Here is a 12,967-nt window from a genome sequence, read left to right as displayed (position 1 = left end):
ACAAAATATTACTTAAAGATGTATTGTCCCTTGAAACACAAAAAAATGAAGGTCAGAATATTCTAAATTTAAATTGGCCATATCAAAGTAATATTAAAGTTATTCACTTTAAGTCGAAAATTCGAGCCAAAAACAACAATTTTACGTAATTAACAGCTAAATTAATTTGATTACATTTAGTCTGAAAAATCGTCGCGAGCGAAAGTAAACAAAGATTTCAAACCATGATTATACATTATACATGATGCTAATTAGGATTGTTTACAACTCGTCACGTTTGAGAATGTGTTTTCACACAGATCGCGAGGAAGTTTTATGATTATGCATACAGAGTAACCAAATAAGCGCGTTGCATTATGAGATATGTTTTGATCGAAAACTTTGACTGGAAGTCAAAGTTATTTTTTGAACCAAAAAACGTCTGTATTTCAGTAAAATGATTTTTTTTTCGACTAATTTTTGGTGAAAGTTAATAACTATTATGATACTTCAAAATGACCCACTTTTTTTCGAAATCTTTTATTTTTTATTTTTTTGGAATTTGACAAAGGGACAATACATCTTTAACTATTGAAGTTCACAATGACAATAATATACATTATGAACATTGCCCTGACAGTATTGAATGAAATTGATGATTAATGATATATTTTATGATTTATTTACATAATACTTAATTCAACCTGCTTGAAAACATCAAAATGAACGCAAGGACGCATCAGAGATTCTGAAATAGATATTTACTTAAGTTCCAGGCAACCTCAGTCATCCGATTCTCTGTAAGCGTATCGCACATAAATACTGTGTCCAGTAGGCCTATCATAGGCAAATTTTGTAATTATGGGATTATGGTAATAAGGTTAGAGACTTATGGCCTACGATGTAAAAGTCATTATTCTGAATTTGCCTACTGTACAATATAGATACAATATCGATAATCGGCTAATTAAAAAGCTGTGTTCAGTTACTTTAGATATTAGATCCCGAGTTATATAGTGCGATTTATTACCTAAGACCTAAGACTAAGCAACAAGAGGCCTAAACGTGTTTACTATTCGGTATCTGTTTATATTATTAGCACCGTAGACACTAGCTAAGTCTGGACAATTTGATAAAATATTGAAAAGCGTTAATGTCTCCGCCACATTTTTCATGCATTTTTCTGATGAGAAGAATTATCATATTGTGAGTTGGGTCTTATTTAATAATGTCATTGTATGCGATATGCTATTTGTCTTTTCTGATAGATATGAATGAGAGTTGATTTTCTTTTGTCGACGTTACATTCTTTTGAAATAACTGCAGACACGATAGCTCTATCTACACTATCAAACTGTATGTGACAACTATTGATGGGCCCATTATGGACATGATGATGTCATATCACTCATATTTGGGCATAACACTATCCTATTTGGGCACATCATTTTCAAACTAGTTAGACAGAGCTTAAAATACAATATGCATAATGTTAATGACGTATACATGAACTTAAATGTTATAGTATGTCCCCCGACACACATCGTTATCGTTGATTTTTGCCATCTTAAACCAAGGGACCGATTTAAGCCAAACATATTTCCTTTTCTAATCGGTTTTGGTCCAAGTATCGCTCAATTTAGTATGACTGTGATAGGGACATGTTATCATAAATACAAAACCTGTTTAATAATTATATTTGAAGAATTCGAGATACTAAAATATGGTGGTTTTCTCGGGAATAAACAGTAAAATGACGTGATGATATTAGTTATTGTATACTTTATTGTTTTTTCCTCGAATGGTTGTTGTTGTATTTGTTGTTGATATTTTCAATACCTTTTCATTTGTATATTATAAATGAATTGTTGCCAAATACACCGTACAATAACACATTGTAGTATCACAGGCCTATTCATTCATGGAATAGTAATATTTGATATTTGATATTTTGATATTTGGTACAATATGTTTTCAAAGAAGTATATCAGCATTTATAAATGGAAACTGAATTGAAAGGGTATTTAGCTCCGGGTATAAAGTTTGTATTGTCTATTTTAATAGACAAAGCTTGGCAAAATCATTGACAATAACCCCACTTATTTTTCATGCTAAAATGGTTCTACTTTATTTGTGCAGCTTTTTGTAAACATTTTAAGAATTGTACAACGCGACATTAAAAAATAATGAGGTTTTGTATACTGTATTCTGAATGGGGACAATATTTTTATTCGTTGAAATGCTGGGGCCGCCTCGTAAAATAGAAGAGTCATGACTCATAATCAATCCGTCGCATGTCCATATCAAACATAGTAAAAATAAAACGTGTTTGCTGTTGATATAACACTGTGTGACATAAATAGGAGCTCTGGTGTTGGAATGACCGTGTCTTTACTATTTCTGATTCTAAGTAATTAATTATGGCCCCAATCGTACGGAAAAGATGATATAGAAATGGAAGGCAAAATGCATGCGGGTAAATTCTTTCATTTCAAAAAGATACGTGCACTTCATCGGTATGTGTATAATAATGATCAATTATTATTTTGCCAGTTATTAAACGCGCGTGTTCAAAATCAGTTGAATATCATGTTTGTGTGGGCGATGTCAAGTTAGTTTGCCTTCCGTGATTTCTTTTATGCCACTAACGTAACAATCCACAACTAATATGTAACAAACATTAACCACTAACGTGAAAACATTTAACCAGTTTCGTATTAATCAATATGTTGATTGTGGAACTTAGGCCCTCACAACAATGAAGAAATAAAGTATCACTAACAACATTAGAAAATGTTCACGATAGTTTGTCAAATGGTATTAAATCTTTCACATGAACGCTGAACTTGAGAATAAAGTTGAATTTCGTCATTGTTGCCGTCAGCCTGTTTTTTTCTTAGAAAACAAAGCCTATAAACGTTTATGCCAGCAATGACGAAACCATGTAATTGAAACCTTTGGAATTTAGAGTATTGTTGAACAGACAGATATTAGCATGGAAATGGAATGACTTTCATGAAAAAGGTTATTATCTCCAACTTTGTATACGGAAAATAATGTGTTATAATTTCTTACGGTTGTAGACTTAATAGATGATTCAAAATATGAAAATAGACGTAGAAGTAGAAGATTGAAATTTACATTTGAAGCTGATACGACCCGATTTAAAACATTGAAAAACGATTCACTTTTCCCTGGAAATATTTAGTTAAGTTTAACGGTTTTATTGAGTTAAATTAACCACCAGTTAAAATAGAGAGTTGGCGAATAAACAGACAAACATGAATGAACTGAAGTCCTTAATCTTCAATTTTCGAAACAAAAAATATAAACAAACAGTTTTAAAAGCATAAGATTCCTTAACATGTTTTACCGTCTGTTACGTTGGTGGTTAATTTTTGTTCGTTAGGTGTTTAAAAAGTTTGTTACGTGGTTAATGTTACATTAGTGGGTGATTCAGCTTTTTGCAATATTTGTATCTGTTTGTATATTATACAAAATATCTGTTTATCCTATGTATTCAGTTTCTATTCCATAAAGGAATTTGGACTTCCGGGAACGAGGTTATAGTTTAATTGTTTTATTATTTGTTTATATCTATAATTATTGGAACGATTACATGTTAATGTCTGCCTATATATAGCTCCTCCATTTAACACTTGACTTACACCCAGTGCTTGATAATAATTATGACATGAATTGCATTGACAAGTAGGCCTACTAATATATTCTTAATTCCTATTTTGTGATCGCAAGTTTGATTGACCGCCAATCGAATTGTTATCGATCATGATTCGACCTTTGGTCTGTTGGTAAATCATAAGGGAAGCTAGGTTGACTTAAATAAATGAATAATAATTCAATAATTCTGGTCATACAACGAGAGATAGTTTACAGCAAAATATACACAAACTTTAATTGCTCAATTACGATATCAATTTGAAATTTGATATTGACTGTATTCAGAGAAGCAGGTTGATTGATAGTTATTTACTGATATTAATCGAACTTAATTTTCAAGCGTTATTTTCATCAATAGGTCCTATGAGATCGTTCTATAATAGCACAGTTGATTAAAATTAAACTTAGTAAATTTAACATAATGTAGGTTATGAGTATTTTCAACGACGCAAAGTGGGTTCACAAGAGTAGATGCTTATCAACTTGACCTCACCGCGCCCACTTAAATTGGATTTTCGAACAACAGTCTTAGTAAAATATAGCCTATATATTATATATATGTAGTACTAGGCCTATATTCATTACATGCAGAAATATTCGAATTAAATTGACACCGACAAATCAATACATTGCCATTATAACTATTGTTCTTTTTCGGTTGTACAAATAGTTTTATGCGTTAGATCTACGTACGACCATAACAAAAACACATTTCTTTATAGAATTACACCACAGCAATCAATTAGAAAGATAAAGGCTTTAATCCATAAGTTTTAATATAGACGGATTAAAGTATGTCCTTGTAGACGGCAAAAAATGAACATATCAACAGTTTGATTAATATTTTCACTATCATCATTCCAACGTCCATTTCGTATATTAGATGTGTTGCTTGCTGCTGTTTATCGACAAGGAATACCATAGGTTTATGTACTACTCTAAGTACCATAGTACATCCAAGCAATTATGGTCCATGGTATTGCATACAGTATATTAGTGCAAGTTAAGGAGAAAAAATAACTTAAAAACATTTAGAATACTGAACACACCTACCGTCCGGTCCTATAGAATAAATCCGGGAGATAGTTCCTATCCAAGGTGGTATCGTAATATTTAACTAAACATAAAACGAGATTGTTTATAATTGGTCCACAACAAGGTTATTGTGACGTAGATAATATATCCGTAATCAACAAAATAGTGATTCGTGATAAATGGAATATTCCGATTATGGAACGTCACGGTAACAAATACCAATGCTCATTTTTAAGTACTGTATGAGGAAAATATTTGTTTATACTTTATCAATCTGATTTGCATGGACGCTTTGACAGTGCATTAGCGTGGAGATCAATGAAATCGCTTATGACAGTCATTTTGTGCTTGATGTAGCAAATTAAATGTGATATTCATAATTACAGCTTAATATTAATAGAAAAAAATTATAGTTTGGCCATTATTAATGGAATTTATACAGATGAATATTTAATATTACAAAAAATAATTGTAAGCTAATAGAGTAGGCCTACTGTATAAAGTATTATAACAATACTTTTTACAAGAGCATCAAACAACAAATGGACGTTAGACGGAGAATGGTGTAATGATAATATTGCACAGCATGCGATAGGCATGGGTTCGAGCCTATCTGTACCATACTAGCTGTATCATTAGGCAAGAGGCTTAACTCTCATCGCCTTGTCCTTTGGATGGGATGTAAAGCCGTTGATCCCGTGTACATAATGCACGTTAAAGAACTTGGTACACTATTCCTAAAGAGTAGGGATCGACCGCCGGTTAGCTTCACTGCTGGCTGCCGTGGGTCTGTGGAGGACTTAATCCGAATTTCTTCAGTTTCTAGTTTAGCTTGAGGACCATGAGTATAGATACCTTTAATACAGCCATCTATTTTTGTCAGACCGAGCAATCGACAATGCAGTCCCGATAATACGGAGTATATACGCAGATTTCTGTATAAAATTCAAAATGTGTCTCTTTCTCGCTAATAATAACAGAGGCTGAAACCGGCGAATGCATTAACATTGAAAATGAAAAAAAATGTATAATGGCATAATATACTGCATACGATAACATTTATGATGACCTTTTAATGTCTAAAAACTCGTCATAAATAAAACGCTATAAGCATTTAACATCAGTAGTCATTTATTTATTGTTTAAGAATAATTCATGATGCAATATACAAAATAAAGTGTTTCGTATTAGTAGGGCTGTATTAAGGACTTTACTCGCATTTAGAGCTAAAACTTTTTAAATGACGAGCCGTAAACTTACCTCAAGGTCTATTTCATTTTGGCCCAATCGAACTACAAACTTTCAATTAGGCTACAGTACTCCTTTTATGCATCAACTTTTCAAATTTAATGGTATAGATATTTAACATTGGGATTGGTTAAATGTGTTTCTTTTCTCTCGGTGTCCACACCTACAGTATATCTTGTCTTGTGGGCGAGGTAACGGCCATACTTGTTCAAAAATAAGTAGGCCGGCCTATGATAATGATAATCATGTCTTATTTTGTCATTACTGATGTTATCAAAATAGGCCTAGTCTGCATGCAGCACGGTGTATCAAGGTAAAACAGGATTGTGGAAAATGCCTTTATATTAATCTTCATCAGTTAAAGCATTTTCTGAATATGTTTCAACCAGGGCGGTCTAATTTGCAATAATGAATTAAGATAAGAAGTGTTGTAGATGACGTGTGTTTGATCATAATTCCCTGATGTCATTAACTAAAGGTGTCGTGGTGGACTGCTTTAACTTCTAAATGCAATGAAGTCGTAAACAAGCAATGTTATACACATACATACAAGTAAATGCGTTTAATAATATGAATATCTTCCTAATAATACAGATCGACGTACAGCTGTAAAAAAAAATTGTTTACATGTAATTGAGTTGCTCATTTTCATACAGACCCAATTATCAAGTACCAAGTTCTCTTCCACTGGAAGACAAGAATACCTAATCATCAGGTACCAAGTTCTCTTCCACTGGAAGACAAGAATACCTAATCATCAAGTACCAAGTTCTCTTCCACTGGAAGACAAGAATACTTAATCATCAAGTACCAAGTTCTCTTCCACTGGAAGACAAGAATACCTAATCATCAAGTACCAAGTTCTCTTCCACTGGAAGACAAGAATACTTAATCATCAAGTACCAAGTTCTCTTCCACTGGAAGACAAGAATACCTAATCATCAAGTACCAAGTTCTCTTCCACTGGAAGACAAGAATACTTAATCATCAAGTACCAAGTTCTCTTCCACTGGAAGACAAGAATACCTAATCATCAAGTACCAAGTTCTCTTCCACTGGAAGACAAGAATACCTAATCATCAAGTACCAAGTTCTCTTCCACTGGAAGACAAGAATACTTAATCATCAAGTACTAAGTTCTCTTCCACTGGAAGACAAGAATACCTAATCATCAGGTACCAAGTTCTCTTCCACTGGAAGACAAGAATACCTAATCATCAAGTACCAAGTTCTCTTTCACTGGAAGACAAGAATACCTAATCATCAAGTACCAAGTTCTCTTCCACTGGAAGACAAGAATACCTAATCATCAAGTACCAAGTTCTCTTCCACTGGAAGACAAGAATACCTAATCATCAAGTACCAAGTTCTCTTCCACTGGAAGACAAGAATACTTAATCATCAAGTACCAAGTTCTCTTCCACTGGAAGACAAGAATACCTAATCATCAGGTACCAAGTTCTCTTCCACTGGAAGACAAGAATACCTAATCATCAAGTACCAAGTTCTCTTTCACTGGAAGACAAGAATACCTAATCATCAAGTACCAAGTTCTCTTCCACTGGAAGACAAGAATACCTAATCATCAAGTACCAAGTTCTCTTCCACTGGAAGACAAGAATACCTAATCATCAAGTACCAAGTTTTCTTCCACTGGAAGACAAGAATACCTAATCATCAAGTACCAAGTTCTCTTCCACTGGAAAACAAGAATACCTAATCATCAAGTACCAAGTTCTCTTCCACTGGAAGACAAGAATACCTAATCATCAAGTACCAAGTTCTCTTCCACTGGAAGACAAGAATACCTAATCATCATGTACCAAGTTCTCTTCCACTTGAGAACAAGACAACAACAAAACAATAGAATATAGAACATTTAAATCCATCAAAACCACATATCATTTAAATACAATTCTGATACTGTAAATGATAATGATCAACATTCTCATTTTATTGATTCATTCTCTCAATTGCTTTTCTGATAAAGTCGTTATTAATAATGGAGAAGTCTACCCCGAGGAAGCCAACGGCTGACTTCTAATTTCACGCTTCTTAATAATTAAATAAAAGTGTGTATATTGAATTTGTTTTTCGAAAATATTAAGATTGTAAAATAACAAATGAGATAATATTGATCGACAAAAATAGTAATTTGTATTTAATTATCAAATTCAGAAATTAGAAATTCCTTAAGCCTAAGCTTGAGTTGTTGTCGTATGATCGAGTGTACTCCCGCAAGATAAAACAAGTAAAAGGTTACCAACTATTTAATTAAGCTATGTATAAAGTATGATTCGAAACTGCAAGATAACATGACATATGTTTCGGGCGTTATTCAGGAACCACTAAATCGGCAAGATAATTGTGATTCTGAAAGCCATTTGTTTTCAAGTGGTCTGTCTTTTGTACTGTATAGTACTTCATTTAAATCTAACAAGGTCCTATACTTGTTGAATAATTTCGTACAGAGCATAGATTTTTTGTTTACTGTGATAATATGTTTTCAATTAAATTCCTTTTCCGACGGTTGATGATTTGATTTATTTCTATACCATACAAAGCTAGCAAAATACAGAAAAAACGCCAGGGATAGCCCTCTACATGCCAAAAAGAAGATTTACATCCCGAGAGGCGTTTGTATCAAAATGATGTAATCGAAGCAACCGGGGTATTTTTTTTGATTAGCCAGAAGAAACACACTTACACAATGATTCCACAAGTCTAAACTATTTTTATATTTGAGAATATTGTCCATGAAATATAATTATAGTTCAATCGCATCCAATTGAATGTTTCGAATAGATACAGAGGTGTGTTAAAGAATCAATGACACTTAGTGGATTATGAATGAGAATATAAAATGAGCGTAAACGATACTTAATGTACTTTATACATGCTAATCTATGTAGAGACAGTTGAGGACCGGATAAGTTATTTCTACTTTAGGTGTCTTGGAAACATACAACATTAATTGAAACTCAAGGGTATAATATTATTACGAATTATTTCCAAAATTATCTTCAAATATGAATTCAATAGCAACAATCACGTCACTAACGCAATTAGTGCAACAAACATGTAATTATCAGAATGCTATTGTTATTGAAACCTTAGAATACCATAATTATTAAACTTATGCCTGCAGGTTTTACCCTTCAGTTGGGAGTTGTTGATTTGTAAAGAACTAGTCCTAGTAGTCCTCGTCGTCTACTAAAGTCGATTTTGTTTTTTTTAATACTAGAAGCGACGAAATTGGGTCCGACAATGAGCAACAACTTGACAAAATTTGCCAAAACAAACTAAACGCATGCGCACCATAAATTAACATGACGTCATAAGAACAAAGTCTAAAGTTCCTTAAGCTCTGAAGTTGGCTTTTATGATTTAATGTTTTAATGTATTCTTCTTATAAAATATGTGAATATTCTCTGTTAATTTATTTTCTGTTTAGCCAGGGTATTTTTAAATAGACATTAAAAACTAAAACCTCATTTTCCGCATACAAAATGCTATAACACCATCCAATAAGTATAATGGCAATAACCTTGCGGCATCATCGTTTTCTTAACATTTTTTAAATAAAACCTCTTTTATGTACAATGTTAAGATGTCATTGATTGTCAATGCAGCTAATACTATAATTTGGCAATCACGAATTAACGATTTTTAAAAAAAGTATGGAGAAGAATCATTATGAGTGTGATGATTCGATACATTCATTCTGTAAATGGTAATACCGGGAACGAGTGAGATCCCTGGTAATACAGTACCATAATACCGTACATACTTACAAAATGTATTAATAATTTGATGAGAAGATATTCAGTCACGGAGATTCGAACTCAGATTTGGGGAAGTATCTTCCAAACCCATTAGAAAAAAATAATGGTTTGGACCATGGAGAAACCCGCCTAATGGTGGATTACTGTATAACTCTCTATTACTTTCTATTTGAATTGTTGATTTCGCATCAAATAGTGTATATTTTCTTCAATTTCAAAGATTTGAGTAGGTTTGGACCATGGCAAAAGATTTCACAACACATCTAAAGTAAAAGTGTACTTTCTATTTGAATGTTTCATTTCGCATGATGTGTATTTTTTGTATACATTTCTTTGCGTAGTGTTGAATTGCGCGATTGAATCCAAACCTGTATTGTACACGGGCGCTTCTATGTTTTACTTCGCGGCCAAACCCACCAAGCGCCGGTTTTTTTAGTCGCGTGCAACGCGACTCTACAGCTCACTATGTCGGTCGGTTGGTCGGTCGGTAAACACTAACTTGAGCACGCGATTGCAGCCATGATATGACCTTGTTTTTTAAGATGGAAGCGGTATAGCCTATTAATTGAATAAAGAAATAATATTATAAACTCTCTGACAAAACAAAGGAAGGTATTTCTTTTAAGTTGTTTGTAGAATACAACGTCATCTGAAGAAGATAATATCGTACTATCACTAGCCTACTATAATACCGAACCGTATACATTTTCGAAGCCAACTGTCTGATACGTTATTAACTATAAACTGGTGTTGTCACAACTATTAGTGATAGTGATTTGCCTATAATCTATAGTAATTAACCATACCACTAATGTATGAAGACGATTGTGTGCACGTTTTATATCCATTATCATTACACATTTGGTAATTAGGGTTGATCTGACTTTTCGACACGTGTAGCACAACAAATATTATGTTTCATGATAATAAGTTGGAAGTTTATGAATTTATGACGCGGTAATCGCAACGAAAATTGCTACATCGATTTTAGATACAGGTTATGAGCCTATCAATCAGTGTCATCCCACCTATCCACCCACTCACAGGGACCAGTAAATACAAGCAAAAACACTACCCATCACCAAGCAGCAGTAACATGTATCATTTATTCGCCTTTCCGTCATCTAACTGTTCATGCTCTTTCCATCTAATAGTTTATCTAATTTATCCAGACATCCATCAATTTCGTCCATCCTTTCGTTATTTAATCTATCAATTATTCAAATCAACAATCATTTAGCAACTTGTAATGCTTGTTAGGGCCTAAACTGTTACGTAATTTTACTCTTCTCTGGTTATACTTGGTGAATTATTTGCTTATCATTATATTTTTAAGAGCTTTTAAAATTCAATATTATTATTTTGATGAAAAAAATTAATCCATAAAATAAGAATTGTATATTTTATTGACCCAAAAAATCATGAATTATTCACACAAAGAAAATCAATCTCTATTCCATCAGAACCATATCTCATAATAAATGAGAGTGCAGTTTTTTATAATTCAAGTACGAATGTGCATTTATATATCAATTTATAAAGCAATTAATTATGTTATATGATTATTTGTAAAATTAATTTATTCAGTTATCTAAGCATGCTGTATTTACACACTATAGATATCTTGTGCGTACCCAGAGAAGTGGGTTGGGTGACCAGTCCCCCCCCCCCCCCCCTATTAGTCCTGAAATGTAGTAATTGTAGGCCTATAACGCAACTTCAAAAACATTGATCGCAAACTGGTCTCTGTTATTTGAGATTTAAGATTAATACATGGTTGAAAACTTTTTTATGTAAAAATGTTATTGTTATTTTTTTTTTAATTCTTTGGACTGTTATTACATCTTGCTAGTACTAAATATAAATTATGTTGTGTTACACTGGGAAAGTGTGTGGTTAAAATTGACCAACAGAGTAATAGACCTACATATATTTTACAGACACAATATACAATATGAACTAATAAAAGTCTTAATGTAGCCAACAGAGCAAGTGTGTTAAACAATGGCAGAACGTGCCTCGGGAAATTCACATCGAATCTAATGTACTTACAGAAATAAAAACATATAATTAAGTCAACAGGTTATACATTGATAATCGAATCGGATTGAATTGTACGGTACCGTATGTACTGATGTAGAATAACAAGATAACGAATTATAGTCCGACAGTCATTTTTCACCTAACCAACTATAGACTTATAATACTTTATCCATGCTCATATCAAAACAATACAGTACATTACATGTACTCCAAATAACACAGTCAAGATAAAAATAAAATTATAACAAATACTTATAAAAAGAGGATTTATTTAGAGCATCGATTGAATGTTCAGTTGTAATATAATAACTCTGTGAAAATGTACTGATTCTTCCATAGGAAATATATAGGTCTACGTACTGTTTTAAACTTCGTTTTCTCAATAGATCGTTTTGTTGTGAAAAGCTAAATGAAACGCTTGCCGTTTAAATCACCCTAGGTTTATATGTCACAGCACAATCGAATGTTTTATATATATATATATTTTAAATAACACTGCATTAAGGTATAACAGAGCCTATGGCGCTTTTAATAGTTTTTTTTAACAGTATTTTAACATTTAAATAGAATGTTAGCATTGCCATTTGCAATTAGATGTATTTTGCTTTGTTGTCTTAATCATGCCAAGCAAATCAAATTTCCATTTTAAAGTGGACCAATAACATTTCTTGAATCTTGAAATGATTCGTAAAAGAACATAATAAAATGTGTAACTTACTTATCTAATGGTAGGTATACTCCTTCTTTAGTTGTGGGTCATAGCCCGTACACATTTGGAACAACAGTAGCTAAACTCGTGTGTTGAAAAGAGTAAGATAAGAACTAAGTCATTGATCTACTGGTAGAAATCTACTTGAAAAACACGGATGTTTAAACCGTAGATCTCTCATCGAACAAAGCTTTGCCACGGTCAAAAGCCTCTTACAACGAATACAGTACGATTGTATTAACACCTACAGTAGGTCTAACCGTAATGCACGCAATTCTGTCCTCTTTTTTCCACTGGGAATATTACAACTTGCATAATATAGGCCTACAAACCTTGCTATTAAATTGAGTAGTCTGTTTACCGCATCTATATTTCATAGAATCTGTAGAATTGATTTCTATTTTATTCTTGGTCATAGAGGGCAATATATCAGTACTACGTGTTAAGACAAGTGTACCGGTATGCTATTGTATTTTACGAAACGACA

General features: G+C 32.7%; 1 protein-coding gene across 2 annotated transcripts in view; it reads right to left on the bottom strand.

The window, feature by feature from the left end:
* Positions 1-12,824, bottom strand: part of LOC144844527 (synaptotagmin-15-like) — a 28,453-nt gene extending 15,629 nt beyond the window's left edge. Inside the window, exon 1 of one of the 2 annotated variants that reach the window (XM_078701473.1) lies at positions 12,486-12,824. The gene's annotated coding sequence lies outside the window, so the exon portion shown is untranslated. The remainder of the gene's footprint in view (positions 1-12,485) is intronic. The other variant, XM_078701474.1, reaches the window with a different exon arrangement.
* Positions 12,825-12,967: the final 143 nt, after the last annotated feature.

The sequence above is a fragment of the Antedon bifida genome, chromosome 6 (assembly GCF_963402885.1).
Source record: "Antedon bifida chromosome 6, ecAntBifi1.1, whole genome shotgun sequence".
Classification (NCBI taxonomy): Eukaryota; Metazoa; Echinodermata; class Crinoidea; order Comatulida; family Antedonidae; genus Antedon; species Antedon bifida.
This window is presented reverse-complemented; position numbering and strand designations above follow the sequence as displayed.